Genomic DNA, 19,321 nt, shown 5'->3' on the forward strand with positions numbered 1-19,321 from the left:
GTGGGATATCTCGAAAGGTCTTTGGCCAGGGCACATATCTTGAATACCTCTAATGTCACCAAAAAGAATCCATTTCTAGCATTCCTTATACTAAGTCACAAGTTTCACCAAACAGAAGCCCATTTTTTTTTGTTCAGAGTGTTGATCAAAATATGGATAGTGAAAGGATTTAAAGTAGCCAGCCACTTTGGGGGATTTTGTGGTGGATTTGTTGTTGTTGTTTTTTTTAATTTTTATTAAGTTTTTTATTTCAATTCCAGTATAGTTAAAAAACCTGTTATATTAGTTTCAGGTGTGCAATATGGTGATTCGGCAATTCTGTACATTACTCAGTGCTCATCATGATAAGTGTACTCTTTAATCCCCATCACCTACTTTGCCTGCCCCCCCAGGTGGGCCTCCCCTTAAAGCAGCCACTTTTGGAGTGTGACCTCCCAGATTAATACCGGTTGCCCAATCTGGACTTTGTATTTTTTTTTCCTTTTTTTTTTTTTAAGATTTTATTTATTTTTGGGGGGGGGAGAGCGATTGAGAGAACGAGTTGGGGGAGGGGCAGAGGGAGAAGCAGAGTCCCTGAGGAGCAAGGACCCTGACGTGGGACTTGACCCCAGGATCCTGGGATCATGACCTAAGCCAAAGGCAGACGCTTAACCAACTGAGCCACCAGGGCGCCCCTGGACTTTGTATTCTTGATAGCATGTGAGCTGATCACCCCTAGAGGTAAAGCCCAGACTCTGCTTATTCACAATAGAACACCAGTCAGACTCAAATACTTTTTTTCTCTTTTATTTATTTTTACTCAAGTACTTTAAATATAGACATTGTAACCAAGTTCCATTTCTCCCTCCTATTCAAAAGGTATTCAGTGGCGGGCAGGGGGGCTGGATTATATCCAAAGTGACCATAAAATCCTGGATTGTTGGGGAAAGTTTGCCCTGGGACCGGCACATCCATTTCACACCACCTTTTACTTTCAGAGGTGTCCAGTTGGATAATAAAGTATATGGTTACTCTATAGACAATGCTGTAGCACAGAACAAAAAGAACACACCCAGGAGAACTGGGTTTGAATCCTGTCTCTACCAGTTCCCAGTAGGCAGGCCTTAGGCAAATGCCTCACCCTGATAAATTTTACATTCCTCATTTGTAAACCAGAGTGCTTGCCCTGCCCTCCCTCCCTAGTCATTTTTTAAGCGAGGTACCAGTTACGCCCACGGACGTGAATAAACTTTGTGGAGAGAACAGCACTAACAAGGTTAGGGTCCTGTCCCCTAAACCCAACTTTGGTTTATGCCTTTGATTGACTCTGGCTTGGGAGCAAACTAGCTTTAGAATATAGGTGACAGGGCGCACCTAGGTGGCGCAGTCGGCTAAGCTTTCGGCTCAGGATGTGATCTCAAAGTGGTGCGATCGAGCCCCGCGTTGGCTCCCTGCTCAGTTCGGAGTCTGCTTGAGACTTTCTCTGTGGCCATGCTCTTCTCTCGGCCCCTCGCCCCCATCTGCTTTCCCGTTTGGGCATGCACTCTCTCTCTCTGTCTCACAAATAAATCTTTCGACTGTAGATCATGTCAGCTCTTCACTTGTCTTCCTTATAGAATGGAGAGACCCATGGGTAGCCCTGTTTCTGCAGGGAAGTAAAAGCCCTCGCTTCTTGCTTGGGGATTTACTTTTCCCTTTAATTCCATCAGAAAAGAGAGCCAAGAGCCTTACCAAGTACAACCGTAAGCCCTTTCCTTTGCCTTAAAGTGCATTAATGTAAACATTTTCTAGTAAAGATTCACTTACCCTTCTTTATATGAGTAGAACTCTTTTGAGAGTTTGAGAAGACCTAACTAGTGAGAGCTAAAGGTGAAGCCCCACCTGAGTATCCTGCCTCCTAGATGCCAGGACAGAACAAAGTTTCCATGGCAACAGTCACAACTGAGGTGAGGATGGGCAGGACCCCCGGCAGAAGTATATTGTTTTGCAATAATAACGTAGTTTATTTTTTTTCAAAGTGAAAATTGCTTTTCTTTATTATTATAAAAGTAATACATTGTAAAAACTGCCCAAATTTTGAGAAATCTAAGAAAGTAAATATTTTGGTGTAAAACTTGACCATCGTTTATCTGCATATATGTGTTTGTCTATGTGTTATACATGTGTATCTATATGCATATATCTTTTAATTTAAAGAGAATAAAAGTGGAATCCTATTATAGACATTATTTTGAAATCTGCCTTCCCCCCCCATTTAAAATTGTTGAGGACACATTTCAGTAAGTATAGTTCTACATCATCATTTTTTTATAGCTTCCTAGCATTCCACGGAGTAGCAGGGTCAGAAATTTACTTACCCAGGGCCTGATTACTTGTTATTTAGGTTTGCGTAGGGGCACAGGATCTACCCCTTTTGCTGTAATTTTTTTAAAAATCAATAAAAGATACCCTACTCTCAAAAAAAAAGGGTATGTACTCTTAATGTACCCATGTGCACATACACATGCACACACTTTTCACAAAATTCCTCCAGGGGGAGGTTTTCATTTATGGATTAGTTTGTCTTCTTTGCATTTGGGTGGAAAGAGTCCGGACAGCTGAAGTGTAGACCAGGAAGAGGCTAGTCGACAACAGGGCAAAGGGCAGCTCGGCTGGGAGCGGAAAGCCAGGCTACAGCATTGCACAACAGCCTAGAGTAGGGTCACTTACTTGCGCAGTCACCTCCTTGTACATGGGAGCCCGGGTCTGGTCGTTCAGGACGCAGGGCTGCTGCTGGGAGCTTCTGTCATTCGGTAGCCCTTCAGTGACGAAAGGGCCTCAGCGCTGGAGTACTCTTTCCGAAAAGAAAGACTCGCGTACATGTGCAGGTGTCTCCATGTGGCGCGTCCCATGTCGGTATCCTGAACTATGCGGCTGAGTGAAGCTCCTTGGGAACCCGGCCAGGAGCCCTCGACGAGCTCTGAGCCCACAGGGCATCCACGGGAGCACCCATCGGGCTGTCACTGACATGCAGCTTCCACTTAGCGCATCCAGGCACCAGGTTCAGCAAATTAACACCCTGAGAAGCACTAGGGAGGCAGGCCCTGCCAGGAAACAGAAGTGACCCGGAGTGTGGGAGATTAGAAGTGAACAGCAGAGGGTGGGAAGCGGGGGCCCCGTCTGTGCTGGGCACATCGCCCTGCACACTTTCTCAGTGTTTGCAAACTGCGGGCACTGCCTGTGATGGTGGGGCAGGTCAGCTTCATGAGTCCTGGCCAACGTTTTACACGCGGGAGACGAGAACGTTGTCAGCGTGGTTCTTACTTAGTGACGATAAATATCTTTTTTTTAATTTTTTTTTATTTATTTGAAAGAGAGAGTGAGCACAAGCAGTGGGAGGGTCAGAGGGAGAGGGAGAAACAGGCTTCCCACTGAGCAGGGAGCCTGACGTGGGGCTCGATCCCAGGACCCTGGGATCATGACCTGAGCCCGAAGGCAGAGCTCAACCGACTGAGCCACCCAGGTGCCCCATGAAGAGAAATACTATCTTTTGGAATTTTGGTCACATCATGTGGTCACACTAGGGCCCAGGGTAAAATTTATGACTTCCGGTGGATCGGGGTCAGGAAGCTGGAAGGCGACAGGTGTAGGGCTCTGAAGTCATCACCATTTTACAGCGAGGTTACAACAGAATGCCCTGAATGGTGATCTTGAGTTACCACCAAAAAAAAAAAAAAAGATCAAACAATGTTCAAAGTCTTCCATTTAAGAAGACAAAGTACAGTGGGATGATCTTTTGGAAAGATTCCTGTTATAAAGTGCCTCCAATTTTTTTTTGAAGATTTAGTGTTTTAAATTTTAAGTGGGAAGCCTTTCTACCTTCTCCCTACCTTGAATCACAAACATAACTTTTAAAAACACCAAATTTGAGGGGCACCTGGGTGGCTCAGTCAGTTAAAGGCCTTCAGCTCAAGTCATGATCCCAGGGTCCTGCTCAGTGGGGAGCCTGCTTCTCCCTTTCCTTCTGCCCCTCCCCCCTGCTCCTGCACACGCACTCTATCTCTCCCTCACACTCTCTCTCGCTCGCTGGCTCATGCATTCTCTCTCTCGAATAAATAAAATCTTTTAAAAAAAACAAAACACCAAATTTGACTGGAGGGGAGGAAAGAGAAATCTAAAAAAATAGCAAAATAAAAAATATTGTACTTTAAAATAATTGATTAAAAGAAAATTAAACCACCAGATCTGAGACATATTTAATGTGAAGGTAATCACCTTCCAGAGGTATACCTAGTGAGGTATACATGTATCTTTATGGCGTACATTACGAGGAATTCAGTCGTTCATTCAAAACGCGTATTAAAAACCCACAGCAAGGCTTTTGTGCTGGGCTAGGCGAGAGCCTTCAAGATAAAGGAGGCTCGGAACTGGCCCTCAAGGAACCTACAGTCCAGTGGTCCGATTCCAGTCAACCCACATATAAAGCCACTTTGCAAATTGTGGTGCAGTAGGGCTTACTTAGGCTGGCTGAAATTGATACTCTCCTGAAAACCCCAGGGTATGTGGCCTCCGTGTGGGTACCACTGGCCTCGTGGCTTTGGTCATGAGTCCACATCACCAAGGATTAAGCCAAAAGCCAGTGCCAGGTAAGATCAGGAAGGCTGGCTCAGCCCCTGTGAATCCAGGCAGAGGTGAAGAGCACTGAGCTGGGCCGCAGGTCCTGACCTGAAGGTGTGCAGGGAACATCAGAGACGAGGACCCAAGGGGTGAAGCCAAATCCGTGGCCACAGCTGCTGACACGCTTGCCTTTCTGTCTCCTGACACCTCAGGCCTCTGTCCTTTTTTTTTTGGCTCCATCCTTTTCTTGAACAGCTTTCCACGTGTCCGGGCCATGTTTTGAAGACTTTACTAGTCCTTCACCTGCTTCCTCCTGTGTGTATGGACTCTGAGGCAGCTCCCTCACTAGGGGGAGGCCCGACTCCCAGACTGTGGGTCCAGGGCCCCAGCTCTGTCTCCCCCGATGCCATCCTCCTCCAGGGGCTGGATGTACTGTGCTCACCTGCCTTCCCAAAACCACCGTATCTGTCGACAGAGCACTATTTGTCTGGTCTATGGTAGAACCCCTTTGTGGAGCGCACCAGTACTAACTACAAGTTTCTGCTAATATTCTATAGCCCGCTCTTAGCCCACTTTCACTAATTTGATAGTACAGATTGGGTGGTCATGCCTCAAGGATTTTCAGAAGTTGCTAATTTTAAATAGCCTACCCTGTCTTTCCTAAATATGCCAGTGCTTGTCGAACCATGTGTTCCACTTCTGGTTTTAAAAAAGCGGTCTCTGCTCAGAGGAGTCACAAGTTATGTGGAAGTACTCTACTCGCTTTGTATCTTGTAAGCAAATGAGTTTTCCTGTCCAGGCTATTCTCATTTACCCAGGCCCTGTATTCTTTTCAGGCAGCATGGATGCAAATGTCCTGTGGTCACCAAAACAACCTCAAATAAACCAGTGAGAGGTACCACCTGTGCAGTCCTCCGACCACAGAGCCTCTGCAGTCAAGAGGAGCTTGTGTGTTTGATTAGTCCTCACCAGCTAGGCTGCTTTAGTCACTTTGAACATAAAGTCCACCTTGACCCCCAGCTCCTCTGGCTTCTATGTTTTCTTGTTGTGTTTTCGGGGAGAAAGGAAGGGAAGAGGTAGATTCATAAGGCAGTGGCCAAACACTGTAGAACTCTAATCTTCACCTCTGGACCATCTCCCCACTGCCCTCCACATTCGGCATCACTGGTCATGGCCCTGAGAACTTGGGGCCCCAACAAATGTCCTCGTTCCCCCCCTACAAACCCTGTGGCCATCTGCAGGAAGTCGCTACCATGTCCCCTCAGAGGGAGTGCCCCAAACCTGCAATAAACTTACTTACAGTATATCACGCAATAGTGATATCATCTTCTATCAAGCTGTGAGCATGTCCACTCGGCACAGACAAGGAACACGACAGGGGGATCCTCCATTTGATCCAATATTTTCAGTGGCCTATGCTGCAAAAGAACTCAACAGAAGCATAGCTCTGAAATACACCCATGAAGAAGACATCCACCAAACCGTGTGCTAAGCCAAATCCCTCCTACATGCAAAACAGTACACCTTGGAAACGCAGACTCCATCATAATGTTCAGCTTGGCAGGCCTGCTGGGACACTCTGCTCAGGCTTCTCCTCAGACGAGGATTAGGGCAAGAGCCAGGGTTAGCACGCCGGTGAACTAATCAATCAAATCAGGACAGGGTGCAAACAGGCTGGAGGTGGGGGCTTCCCATTGACATAGGAGCTCTGCTGTCCACGTGTCGGAAGCTCACAGGTGTGAAGAACCTTCTGTGTTAGGGAGTTGCAATCTGAACTACTACCGAAAAGCCATGAAGACAATTCTGAGAAAAATCTAGAGACGATGTGCTCTTACAATACAACCACTTTGGTGGCCTTTTTGGTTCAATCATTATGTGTTCTGGGAACATGGCTGAGGCAAGCAAGAAAGGCTGGATGAGGAATTAGGAGACCCTGCGCTGCGTATTATTTGCAGTGTGGCCTTGGACATAATTTGTGGCCTCTCCAGAATCTCAGTGTACTTGTCTGAAAATGGGAATGATAAAGCCCACCACTTTTAAAGTGCTTTGCGAACAGAAAACACCACGCCAGCCCAGCACGCGAGTCATCGCTCTCTCACTCACAGGCCTCAGCTCCTCAGCCTCAGCTTTGTTCCTTTGTTGCTTGGGCCCTGCCCATTCAGGATGTTTCTGAGGGTCAAATAATATAATGTGCATGAAGGGGACACGTAAACCATGGCGTTCTATATGAAGGGCACGCCTCGCGCAAGTTCTGGGGTCACTTTATGGAGTCAGTTGCCAACCCAGAGGCCAGGGCTGGTTCAAGACTCACTTTGCCTTACCTGATCCTTCTCTCCGGTGGCGGCCCCTCCCTCGTCCTCCCCTCCCCCACCCCAGCCTTCTTCCTCCCCAGCTCCTTCCTTTGTCTTGGATGCTTTCAGTTGCCTTTGCTCTTCTCTCTTGATCTGTCAGGCAACTGCTGTGTTTCGCTCCAGGGGGGCTCCATTTCAGATCGCAGCGAAACCATTTCTATATATAGTTTGTAATAAAATGTGGGTTCCTTTGGGAGGAAAGGGGCAGCCAGCAGGTGGGCTCATGTCCACCACCATTGTACTGCTGATCCCTGGAACCAGAGGAACAACATTTACTCTCCAGAATAAATACGAATATGGCCTAAGTCACAGTGGCTTTTCCCAACAACCTGTTACTACTTACTCATTACTTTTCCCTAACCCTCTGGAGTGGGGAAGTGGCAACATTTGATTCTTCAGATCAAAGGTCGGTGATAGATAAATAGTGTAGACCAAGAAAGAACTCACTGAAAATTTAAGCCAACAGGCATTCACTTGGGCAGTTAGAATTGGAATCGAGGAGACACAGATTCTGGTAGAAACCTGGACCATGTTATGTTCTAAGGAAGACAAAGAGGGGGCAGGGCTAGGCGTGCAGTTCTCATTCAGGTCCTTTATGCAAAAGAGGGATTGAAACTAGGCTAGCTGGGATTGGTCGGCTTAACATACCAATAAGGGACTGAACTGTGTTAATTGCATGGGCTCTTTCTGAAATGAAGAGTGAGGATGATTCAGGTGTCAAGATGAGGAGGAAGTTAAGTCCCGCCTGAGGGCTTACAGCTGGTTGAAAGATTTTTTTAAAAAGTTCGTGTCTCCTGCGATAAGGACGTGCAAATATTCCTCCTCCCCTGATGGCCTCCCGACCCCGTTTTAAAGAGACTGTCTTAGCTAGGCTTGCTTGAAATCTTTGATAGATTGATAGATGATAGATAGATAGATAGATAGATAGATAGATAGATAGATAATGGGAGGAGGGCTTGAGCCCACTCAGCAATTTTAAATTTCTCACTCTTACATCTACACCCCAGTTCTCTTGGAATTCAGTTTCTCAAATCCTCAGGTAACTCTTAACATTTTATCCGGTTGATTGTTTTGATCCTAACCTGAGATGGTGCTTAGCGCATTCTGGAAAAAAAATGGAAAACCTGGTTAAATAAGCGATGTAAACATTCTTTTTTATTTTTCCAGATAAAAATACTTTATTCACTGTCACCAAAAGAACACAGAGTGCAGTCCTGGATAAAGGAGAAAGCTTGACCCCAGCAACCCTAAACCCAAAGGGGACAAGGAAACCTTTCTCGGGACCAGGACAGAAACAGCCCAGGGACATGGCCCCCTCTGTCTGCTTCCTGTGAGGCTCGGTGATCTCACTGCATGGAGCAGGGAGCTTGGAAGTCCCTTTCCTGTGTCTTGAAATCTCCGTTCAGCACGCCCTTTTTTCTCTCTCTGGGATTTGCCAACTTCCAAATCCCAGGGCTTCTGCAGTCACCCCCAGATGTGCGCCAAGGTCTCGGCATTTGCACGATCTCTTAAGTCAATCTCAAAGTAAAAGATGCTTCGAGGAAGCACCCGGTTCCTTCTGCTAATAACGGCAGTTTGTCATGTGACACCTGCCCCTCCCCCCACTGATTCTCTCCGAAAACCCCCCACCCACCCCACCAATAAACTAGGTTGACGTCTGTCCTTTATCTGCCAACATCTCCATTTCCTTCAAGGTGGTAATCTTTTGCTTTTGTTATTTAAGTTCTGCTTTATTCTTAATTGTTCCCCAATTGCTTTGGGGCTTGCATAAACAGTTAACAAAAACACGGCGCACGAGGCAGCCGTTTCGCTTTCTGTGCTTGTTGTTCTTGGCACTGGGTCAGTTCTATGAACTTCTGGTGTCCAACTGGTAGGACCTGAAACTCTGTGTTTAACAAGTGCCTGTAGTCAAAACAGTTGGCGTGTGCAAGCTCGGCTAGCTGGTGCTCCTGCAGCTGGTCAGTCGTGGGTCCCGGACCCTGCAGAGCACCGGATCTCGTTGCTCTGGTTCAGGGTTGGGCTTTTGTTGTTTAGTTGTTTTTTTGTTTTTGTTTTTTTCCTTTTTTTTTTGTGATGGCATCCGTGCTAATGTGGATCTCTTCAGGTTCCAAAAGTACAACATGTTTACAGTCGTCGTACAATCAGATTAAGTTGGCAGCCTGAGTCTCTGTGTAAGTGGTTTTAGTTTACATTTCTTCTTCTAGCAGGATGTTTTGCATAATTTTGCTGATCCTGGGTTATTTATAGACTTTTCTGAAGAAACGGGGATGCATGAGCGTTTTCTGTTCTGACTGGGGAAAGTGAAATCCGCGTCTGCAGGGAGGGAAATGGTCATGACTGTGCATCAGGAGGGTTATTTTAGCTCCTGAAAATTAATGTCTCCTCGAGGTCACTTGATAACATTCCGGAGCGTCCCGTCCAGCCACTGACATCGGATACCCTGAGGATTGTGTTAGGGCCGGTTGTTTTCCTGTGGTCGGTCAGAAATGGAGTAAAATGAAAGTCATGATGCCATTTCCTCCAGGGCGCTCTGGGAGGGTGGATGCAGTGATTGGGTATTGTTTCAAACGGCCAGAATGGGTTTGCGGTGGCTGATCTGTCCCACCCGCGGGAGCCGCGTTCTCTGGCTACCGCAGGCCGCCCAGAAGCCGCTTGGCGGGACCCACCGAGAGCCGGGGGGAGGGGCAGAGGAAGGCTGGCCGCTGGAAAGTCGGTGGCTATCAAAGTTTGTCCTCCTCTACATGTCAGTGATCCTCGGGTGTTTAGAACGTTAAAAAGAAATCATCGACCTCAGGGTGGCATACCGGCTAATGCATTTATCCGTTTGATCCTCTGGCCTGGGGCTAGCAACTTCGGGTGGTACCTTTCGGGGTGGGTGGGTACAGGAATGAGGAGGAAATCTGGGCACGCTTGAAATCACTAAGCCGGAATGAACACTCCATGAAAGGGCTTCCCATAATATTTACTAGAACAGTTGGCTAAAAATTGCTCTGCTTTGCCCACTGAATGGCTGCGTAATTAAATCACCCCTTGCTAGTGTACCTTGAGCACCTCCCATCTCTCTGTTGGCGGCTCCCAGGATTTGCATGGGTAAGTAGCACGTTCTCCAGCATAATGAGCGCGGAGTCCCAGCCTAATGGTCCAGGAGAACGTTGTAAATGAGACACTTCATTGTGCCTCAGGTTAAATATTTTTAAACCAAACACATCGGAAGGGAGGGAGAAAACAGTAAGCATCTTTTGGGCCGCGTGAAAGGCCTTCTAAGTGGGGAGTCGGCCCTGCTGCAGGTCCTTGGGTCCCTCGCAGGCAGGTCCACACCTCGTCTCTCACCTCCCACCATCAGCGACTCTCACACGCAAATGAAAATGGATGGTTGAGACGGAAATTTCCAAGGTAGTAAATGTGGCATCGTTGTAACCGCTGAGTGCTGCCAAGAGCAGATTTCTTTTTCTCCTCCATGTTTCTCTCATCCGTAGGAAAGTGGGGCTTTGTTGGTGGTGCTTTGGTTTGGTTTGGTTTTATTTTGTTGGCCCCCTCTCACCTTGCAGAGAATAATGATGAGGCTGTCTTGCTTCCGGTCTCTTAACTTAGAGCATGCCCTCTGCTTCCTCACAGTAGCCCCGCTGAGCTGGTGAAGGACAAGGTAAGCCCTTGGGTCCCAGCAGAAAGAGGCTGAAGATGGGTCCTGGCTTGCACAGCAGGGCCAGCGAGCTAGGAGGCAGGCCTGGACATTTTTCCGTCAGACCTCCGCCTCCTCATTGCCCATCCAGACTCCGGGACTGCACTGCAGATGTGAGGAGACCCTTTGTTCTCCTGTGATTCTCATCTGCCCCCAAGGACGAGGTCCCTACAACACTTCCCTCTTCCTCCTGTATGGAGGTTGAGATAGGATTTGAGGCTCATCTTTTGAGGGGGTCGGAGGTGTGTGTTGGTTTGTGTGCATTTCAGCTAGTGGTGATTATGGGGGCCCCCACTCCGCCATGTAAATAACCTCCTGGCCAGAGTGAATGAAGAGACATGAACGGAACCGATAGGCTTTTCTGATGGAGTTGGAGAGGGATGGCGGTGAATACCACAAGTTTTCCCAGTCCTGAGACTTTTGCATTTGAATTGGCCAGTCCCGCCCACCCTGGGGTCCTTGAGAAAGTGAAGGCACAGCCCTTTGCCAGCCTCCCAGAGCACGTCGCCCGTCCCAGGCCCTCCAGACATCTGCCTGCCAACACCTTTCAAATACCCTCCTTCCTTGCTTTGATCCCGGCCACCAGCCTGAGAGCTGTGGTTGGATTGATAATTGATTGGTGTGTCCAGGCCCCTTAGCAGCAGTAAGCATTTGTGGGTCCATCTGGGGGTCCTCTCCTGGCCCCCAGGGAGTGGTTCTGCTGGGCCCCACACTCATTGGGAAGCTCAGGGTCTGGCAGGGTCCTGGAGGCTGCTGGAGGGCCGAGGCATCCAAGCAAACTTGGAGATTGGGTGGATTCCCAATTCCCAATACCAAAGGCAACATTGGTCCAGAAGATCTGAGTTCGGTTGTCAAACCTATGAGAGTTTGCTGGTGGCTGCTTCACTCTGCTACTAGCCCACTCATCCCCAAGGTCTTATCCTTTTCTGGAATAACAGCAATGACATGTAAATTAGGCGGAACCCCCAAGGGTAGGAGGCCAAACCAGAAAGGTAGCTGATGGAAGGAGTTGGTTACTCCTCGGCTGTGGCTTGGTCACCCTGTTTCATCCCAGACGCTTGTGCACCTGTAGGCTACCTCAGCCTCAGGCCTCCAGGGAGGGCAGGATTTGCTAGTCTTCAAGGACCAGTAGACCGCTACCGTCATCAAAGTGGCACGCCTCAGACTAAGGAGGAACATACACTTGATCCACAGCGTGTCAGAGGTTAGGCGTCCCTGTCCTCCGTCCTCCATCCTATACTCTTTCTCTCCAGTCTGGTGAGTGGGGAGGGTATTTAGGTACATCAATTGCATGAATTTGCTAGGCCTATTATAACAAAATACCACAGACTGGGTGGCTTAAACCACAGAAATTTATTTTTTCACGTTGTGGAGGCTGGAAGTCCCAAGATCAAGGTGCCGGCAGACTTGGCTTCTCCGGAGGCCTCCCTCCTTTGGCTTGAGGATGGCTGTCTTTCTTGCTGTCTCTTCCTCAGATTGTCCCTCTTCTTATCAAAGGACTCCAGTCATACTGGAGTAGAGCCCACCCTAACTGGCCTCATTTTTAACTTAATCACCTCTTTAAAGACCTTATCTGCCCATTCAGTCACATTCCGAGGTACTGGGGATTGGGACTTCAGCATAGGAATTTGGGGGCAACATAATTCAGCCCATAACACCACTTGACTCCTCCTGGTCCCACCTCAGCTCCATTCCTTAGCAGCGTCAGGAACACTGCAGTAACCGGCATGATGTAGAGGTTCATCTGTGGCTTGTTCCTGTGCGTGTGAGTGTAGAGAATCAGGCACCATCTCTCTGTGTGGGTGCATAGTCAAAGGGAACACAATGAGAAAAAGACAAAATATGTTCAAAGGCACAAGAAGTCGTCACCGGTGGCTGTGAAAGTCTGAGTAAGCTTTCATGTGTCCTGTGATGATTTTTAGATGATTTCAGCAGCCCACCTGTCTTGAGGGAGGCTGTTGTAGGGGTGAGGGGTGGGTTGAGCAAGGGTCGCTCGCAGACCATTGGGCCCCAAAAGTCATCTGACAGAAAGTGTTACCTTCCCTTCTGGGCCTCTTCCTCCCGGTGCCTTTCTGGGCAGACTCCCTGATCTGTGAATAGTTTCATTGGCATGATCCTCCCAGTGTCTTGCCAACAATTATGTATATATATTTAAATCTGCCCTCAGTGTTCATTCCCTCTGGAAGTTGGGAAGCCAGCCTTACATGGACCAGGAGAGGAAAATTCAGCCAGTTATGTCTCCCATTTCAATGGCTGCTCTTTTCCCAGGGGCCTGTGGTTGGCCATTCATCTCCTTCCCTCTTCCCTTGCTGTGGGACATCTTTGACCCGGAGATGCTAGGGGCCAGCAGGTTGCCCTCTGACGGCCCTTTGCAAAAAATTTCCCCTAAGATCATTTCTCGATCAAGAACATTTGTTCCCTAAGAAGGTGCCCACCCTCAGCCAAGACGAGAGCAGGGTTCCCCGGGGCTCTACCTTGAGAATGGCAGAGACAAAAGCCTGGTGTTCTTGGAAACTGCCACTCCATTCAGAAACCCAAGAGTAAGTTGTGGTCAAGCCACAGTGGAGCTAAGAGCAGCCCCCCCAGCCCTTCACTACCTGGTGGGTTCTCGCTGCAGATGACTCAGGTTCTGGTCTCGGCAGCAGGGCCATGGAGAGACAGTGTGTTCCTGCAGGCTGGTGGGAGGATCCATTGCCCTTTGCAAGCCAGCCTGGATTCCGGTCTGAGACGAGGGGGAAGGTGATTGCTGCCAGGAGGGGAGGTCAGGAGTCGGCTCCCTTGTAGCAGTCCAGCTGCTCTGTACTGAGAGGCCTGCCTGGCCGGCTGAATGCTGCCACTGGTTCTTCCTAGGCATAACAGCCGGTTTCTGCCAATGGAGGCGGGATCTGGGTTATTTATAACGGTAATGATCATAAACTGTTCTTTTATGTTTGCATAGCCTGACCCAACTTTTAAGCCTCTTTTACGTGCCTGATCTCGTTGACTCCTCCTTATAGCCCTGGAAGGGCAGGTATTGTTAAGCCCAGAGCATGGAAATTCTGGAAGGAGAGCCAGGGTTGAGACTCTATCTCCTGGACGCCAATGCTCCTTCTCTTGATTCTAGCTGCCTACTCTCTGTATCTGGTTGCCAATAAGAAGGTAGTTTGGCAATTGGAAAACCAGGTGGTTGGGTTTTTGGGTTTTTTTTTTATTGTATTTCTTGTCAGCTATAAAAGCAACATTTGATTGCTCAATGTGTGCAATGCCCTGCTCGAAGACCTTTACGCCTAATCTTTACCACTGCTGGTAAGAGGACGGCTGTTGTTAGCCCCGTTTGTCAGTTGCCCATGAGATCCTTACGAGGGAAGATGAAGAAATGTGGCTAAGTGACACACCTGCCCTAAATGGCCAAGAGCGCTGTTCGCCGGTCACGGTCGCTCTGGGGGATGTATATATACAGTTGCACGTTACAAGTAAGGGTTTGGAAGAAGAATGGTATTGGTGGCAGGCTTATCCACTGTGCAGGTGGCAGATTGGGGAGGGAGAATGGGTACACGAATGGGTCAGGGTCCAAAACGATTTCAGCGGCCAGAACAGTAGACTAAATCCAACCAGATGACATTTTTAAAGGGTACCTGTGGATACTCGGCTTGGCAGGAAAATGGGTGAAATAAGACTTAGGGGTGATACAGTTATCAAAAATAAAAAATCTAGGTTGGATCTCTGGCTGCGTGACTAGGAAGATAATGTCCAGGATAGACAGCTAGGAGCTGCTCAGACCCCATCTGTAACGTTCTCTCTTCTGACCTCCACAGCTAATGAAGGACAGATAGTAGAGCCAAAGAGGACCCGGAGATGAGAATAGTGAAAATGATGTTTCGGGAGGTATGGTTTAAAAAGACATCTGGGGTGTTTAGCCTGGAGACAGATTTCAAGGAGCAAATATTTGGCAAGGTGTCCCATGGACGGGAAGTAAGACTGGGTCAAGATGACCCCCGTAGAGCAGAAATGGGATTAACGTGCGGCATTGCAAAGCAGCTCAAGTAGGGAAGGACGCTCCAACAGCCAATGAAAACGCCATGCTGTCTCACCTGGTGCGCACTTGCAAGGCGCCATCCACACTGGGGCCTGCAGGGGAGAAGCCAGGCTGGGCAGCCCCACGGCCAGAGTGCTGGCGGACCCGACAGCAGCCCCAAGAAGGGAACCGGCAGGGATTAGCGGAGAGTGATTACCTGTGCAGCTGGCTGCTTCTTCTTGCCTCTTGGCATCTGTTACTCTGTCCCAACTTCAAGGTCTAAGACCTGGGTTGCCTTTGGTGGCAATGATGATTTCCATCCTGGGAATGGAGATCCCTCTGATGGAAATGATGATTGTATCAGAGATGAGGGGCTGGCAGAGGGGAACTGTGCCTCAGTGCCTGGTGTGTATGTGTCTGTGTGTGCGCGTGCGCACGTGTGCATCTGTGATACTGTTTAACATAGATTCACACTTCTTCATGGACCTGAATTGCCTTGTTGAGAACTACTATCTTGGAGTGCCCCTGTGAGCTGTCTCCTCCTGGCCACCCTTAATTCTCTTAACTTAAAAATTACCCTCCTTTAGGGATGCCTGGGTGGCTCAGGTTAAGCAACCAACTCTTGATTTTTGCTCTGGTCATGATCTCAGGGTCCTGGGATCGCGTCCCACGTCAGACTCCTCGCTCAGCGCAGAGTCTGCTTCTCCCTCTCCCTCTGCCTCCTCTAAAATAAATAAATTAATTAATTTTAAAAAAATTACCTCTTTAAAGTGATTCCAGGAAGGGTTTTGAAGGTAACTTTGAGTTATCCTGAAGCAGTTTGTTCATAGTGTTGCTATGAACATTTGTATACATGTTTTCCGTTCTTTTGGGTATATACCTTAGGGTAGAATTGTTGGATTCTGTGGTAATTCTATGTTTAATTTTTTTGAGGAACTACCATATTGTTTCCTTTCTTTTTTTGTTGTTTTTGAGAGACAGAGCATGAGCACAAGGAGGCAGGAGCAGAGGCAGAGGGAGAGAGAGAATCTTAAGCAGGCTCCATGCCCAGTGCACAGCCTGATTCAGGGCTCGATCTCACGACCCTGAGATCATGACCTGAGCCAAAATCAAGATTCTTGACGCTTAACTGACTAGGCCACCCAGGCAACCCCCCAAACTGTTTTCCATAGAGGCTATACCATTTTACAGTCCCAGTGACAGCACCTAAGGGCTCCAATTTTTCCACATCCTCGCCAACACTGGTCATTTTATGTTTTTGGTTGTTTTGGGTTATTTTTTACATATAGCCACACCAGTAGGTGTGACGCTGTAGCTCATCGTGGTTTGATTTGCTCCCTAGTGACTAATGATATTGAGCATCTTTTTATGTGCTTGTTGGCCATATGTGTATCTCCTTTGGAGAAATATCTGTGTTCAAGTCCTTTGTCCATTTTTTAACTGGGCTGAACCTACCAGTTTTTGTATTTAGAATTAAGGTTCTAAACTTCCTGTTCCTCAGATGCTAGAGCAGTAGTAGTAATATTGCATCTTTTTATCATAAACCACCTGTTTGCTAAGAACTCAGGCCACCAACTCATTCCCTGGGCACCTGAGGTAACAGGAGAGCACAGGGTGAAGAGAGGCAGGGGAACGTGCTCCGGAAGGATCAAGGGGCTCTGGGAGAGTTGACCCGAGGAAGCTGTCACATCTCTTGTCCCCCAGACTGTCCTAGAACTCAGCAGGGACTAGGAAAGCTGTTCACATTTGTCTCTGGAAAGACTCTGGCTCCCAGGCCATGGAGCCTGCCCTTTCATCTGTGAAACATTGCAACATCCTGCAGGCCTCCTCTGAACAGTTTCCTGAGTGGGGGGAAGTGTACCCATGGGCCCTTGACCTACTGGCCTAGGGTCCAGCAGAGAGGGCTTATAGCCTTACCCACTGTCTCCAGGCAAAGCTGCAAGTGACTGAGAATAGAGGGCCGCACGCTCCTCCAGCAAACCTGGGTCAGGTGGGTGGCCGCCCTCACACCCCCCCTCATCCCCACTGGCTCCATCCCAAAGAAATGGAATTGTGGAGACCAGTTCTGCTGTGACAACCAGCACAGTGCCCTCCCCATCAGAAATTGATGAATTCGCCTTCATTGTGGAAAAAACTCTCTCTACAAGAGGGGAAAGGGAGCCAAGAACCCCAAAGGCCCTAAAGTCATATTCTCTTGAATTATTCTCCCTGGGGAGACTCCCTTGAGCTGGCTTCGGTTATGCTGGGAAGCCACTGAAGGAATGGTCCCAACATGGGACAGTCTTGCAAAGACAGGTAGGCCCTGCTTCCCTTACATGGCATGGTTTGAGATGATACCGTCTCCCCCTGGGCTGAAAATTCTCCAGCTTGTAAAACTTTTGTCTCTTAGAAGTTTGTTTTCATTTCTCCTTATTAGAAGGCATATAAATCCTTAGCCAGGACTGACTTAAGATTTATCAGGTAATAAACCAGGTTTTACAAAGAAATGTTGGATGGAACACAGCAGAGATCTCAGTAAAAGATAAAATTGCCCAAAACACACTTTGCCACTGGATTTTTTTTTATTGAGATGAAATTCGCCTAACAATTTTTTTCAAAGATGTATTTATTTATTTTAGAGAGAGAGAGCAGGGAGGAGGGGCAGAGGGAGAGAGAGTCTCAAGCTGACTCCCCACTGAGCGCAGAGCCCGGAGCTCTATCTCACGATCCTGAGATCACGACCTGAGCTGAAACCAAGAGCCAGAAGTTCAACCAACTGAGCCATCCTGGTGCCCCTCACCTAACACTTTAAAGCATACAGGTCTGTGGTACTGAGTTCGTTCCCAGTGCTGGGTAACCATCACCTTTACCTAGTTCCAAAATTTTTTTTTTTGAAGATTTTATTTATTTATTTGACAGAGAGAGAGCACAAGCAGGGGGAGTGGGAGAGGGAGAAGCAGGCTTCCCGCGGAGCAGGGAGCCCAACGCGGGGCTCCATCCCAGGACCCTGGGATCATGACCTGAGCCGAAGGCAGACACCCAATGGCTGAGCCACCCAGGAGCCCCCAAAACATTTTCATCACCCCCAAAAGAGCGCTTGTACCCATTAAGTAGTCACTCCCCCACTGCCTTCTTCCCCAGCCCACAGCAATCTCCGATCTGTTTTCTGTCTCTATGCTGGATATATCTTATCAGTGGAATCCTACAACACGTGGCCTTTTGTGGACCATTGGGTTTTTTTGGACCATCCTCCCCCCCCACCAATCTCCTTGCCAAGCTCAAGGAATGAACTCCCTAAATAGCCAGAATGAATGAAAAGTCCCCACTGGAATTAGTAGTTAAAATGTCCCACAAAAGTATATTTCAATCTTTTATAATGATGTCTCTGCTCTCCAAAGCACAGTGCCAGGCCTTGCAGTGGACTCTGCCCGGCGTGCTGGACAGGCCCTGGGGGAAGGAGGAGCGGAAAGGCCTGAGCTCCCGCAGGCCGCCCGGACCAGGCCCAAGTGGACAGCGGCTCCAGGAGCCCGGCCCACAGTTTGCACGTGGTCATCAAGCTGGGGAATTGGGGGTGGGGGGGATTGCAACAGCCCCCCCCACCCCCCGCTCCTCCGGCCCTTCCCAAACACCGACTGCTCAAATCAGTCCCCAGGGGAGCCCGCTGCCTCTGACCACACCTTGTATGTGCAGTTCAGGAAAACCCAAGTTCATCTGCCAAATTCAGGATACAGCCCTGTTCCGGGCTTTTCTTTCTGCCTTTCCCTAATCGCATCTGGGCGTGCTCTCTTAAAGGGGAAGTGGTGCGTTCTGACTGGCCAGGGCCCTCAGCCAGGAGCCAGGAAACGTCTCCCACGAGTCGCGTTGCCCAGCGTGTCACTGGCTCAGCCTCCTTATCCTAACGGCAAGGCTGTCTCCCCGGGATGTGTAAGTGTGAGCGCAGGGCACGTTTGCCACACAGGATGGCGTGGGGCTGGGCCCAGGTCACGGAAGAGAGAGCCTGGCAGGCGGAGCATGCTGTCACCCCACGATCCATTTAGCAAGTACGAGGTTGTAGCATAGACAGCGCTCTCGGGCTGTGGGCTGGCGCCGGAGCTGAGACAGGGCTGAGGCGTGCAGTGGGGAGAGGAGCTGCCTCAGAAAGAGGTCAGGAGTAGGAGGCTGGGTTGGGGACCAGTCTATTTTGGACAGCCCTTATGGAGGCGCAAGCCTCGGGGCCCGGGTAGGAGTGGAGTGGAAAATTTTATAGCACACCTCTCCTAGCCACGGGAACCTCACCCACCCGTCACCCCCACTTCTCTGCATTTCTGCGCAGCTCCAGCGACACTTGAGGCTTATACCTCCCCGGCCGTTGGTTTGGTCATTTTGATACGTAGTTTGCCTTAAGAAATAGTTCAGGTCTCTTGCCCTTGAACTTTGAAAATCACTTGACACTCGCGACTTGTGATTTTTTCCTTGTTGCCTACTTGTGGATGGTGCTCGGGCCGGGGTGTGCACATGGCGGGCCCTCCACCCCCTACCGCTGGCAGGCTGGCTGGCTCCCTAGGACGACTGGCGGTGTACCCAGCCTGGTTTCTAGCTTGGGTTTTGTTTCCTGTGTGCCCACGGAGATGAAGAGGGGAAAGCTCGCAGCGCTCGCGCACACAGTTACTAACTCAGTTGCCACAAGTGAGCGACTGCCGGTCGGAGGACAGACCCTGCCTGTATGTTAGACGCCCTTCTGCCCCAGGTTTATGTGCGCATGGT

The 19,321-nt window shown here is 49.0% G+C and overlaps 1 protein-coding gene across 9 annotated transcripts in view; it reads left to right on the top strand.

The window, feature by feature from the left end:
- Positions 1-19,321, top strand: part of ATXN7L1 (ataxin 7 like 1) — a 230,425-nt gene that overhangs the window by 148,068 nt on the left and 63,036 nt on the right. Inside the window, exon 1 of one of the 9 annotated variants that reach the window (XM_027573340.2) lies at positions 8,726-9,097. The exons of 6 other annotated variants lie outside the window; for them this stretch is intronic. The gene's annotated coding sequence lies outside the window, so the exon portion shown is untranslated. Of the gene's footprint in view, positions 1-8,725; positions 9,098-18,369; positions 18,503-18,558; positions 18,722-19,321 lie in introns of those variants that run through there. 2 more of the 9 variants (XM_027573341.2, XM_027573343.2) reach the window with 2 other exon arrangements.

Source organism: Zalophus californianus, chromosome 12 (genome assembly GCF_009762305.2).
Source record: "Zalophus californianus isolate mZalCal1 chromosome 12, mZalCal1.pri.v2, whole genome shotgun sequence".
In the NCBI taxonomy this organism is placed as follows: Eukaryota; Metazoa; Chordata; class Mammalia; order Carnivora; family Otariidae; genus Zalophus; species Zalophus californianus.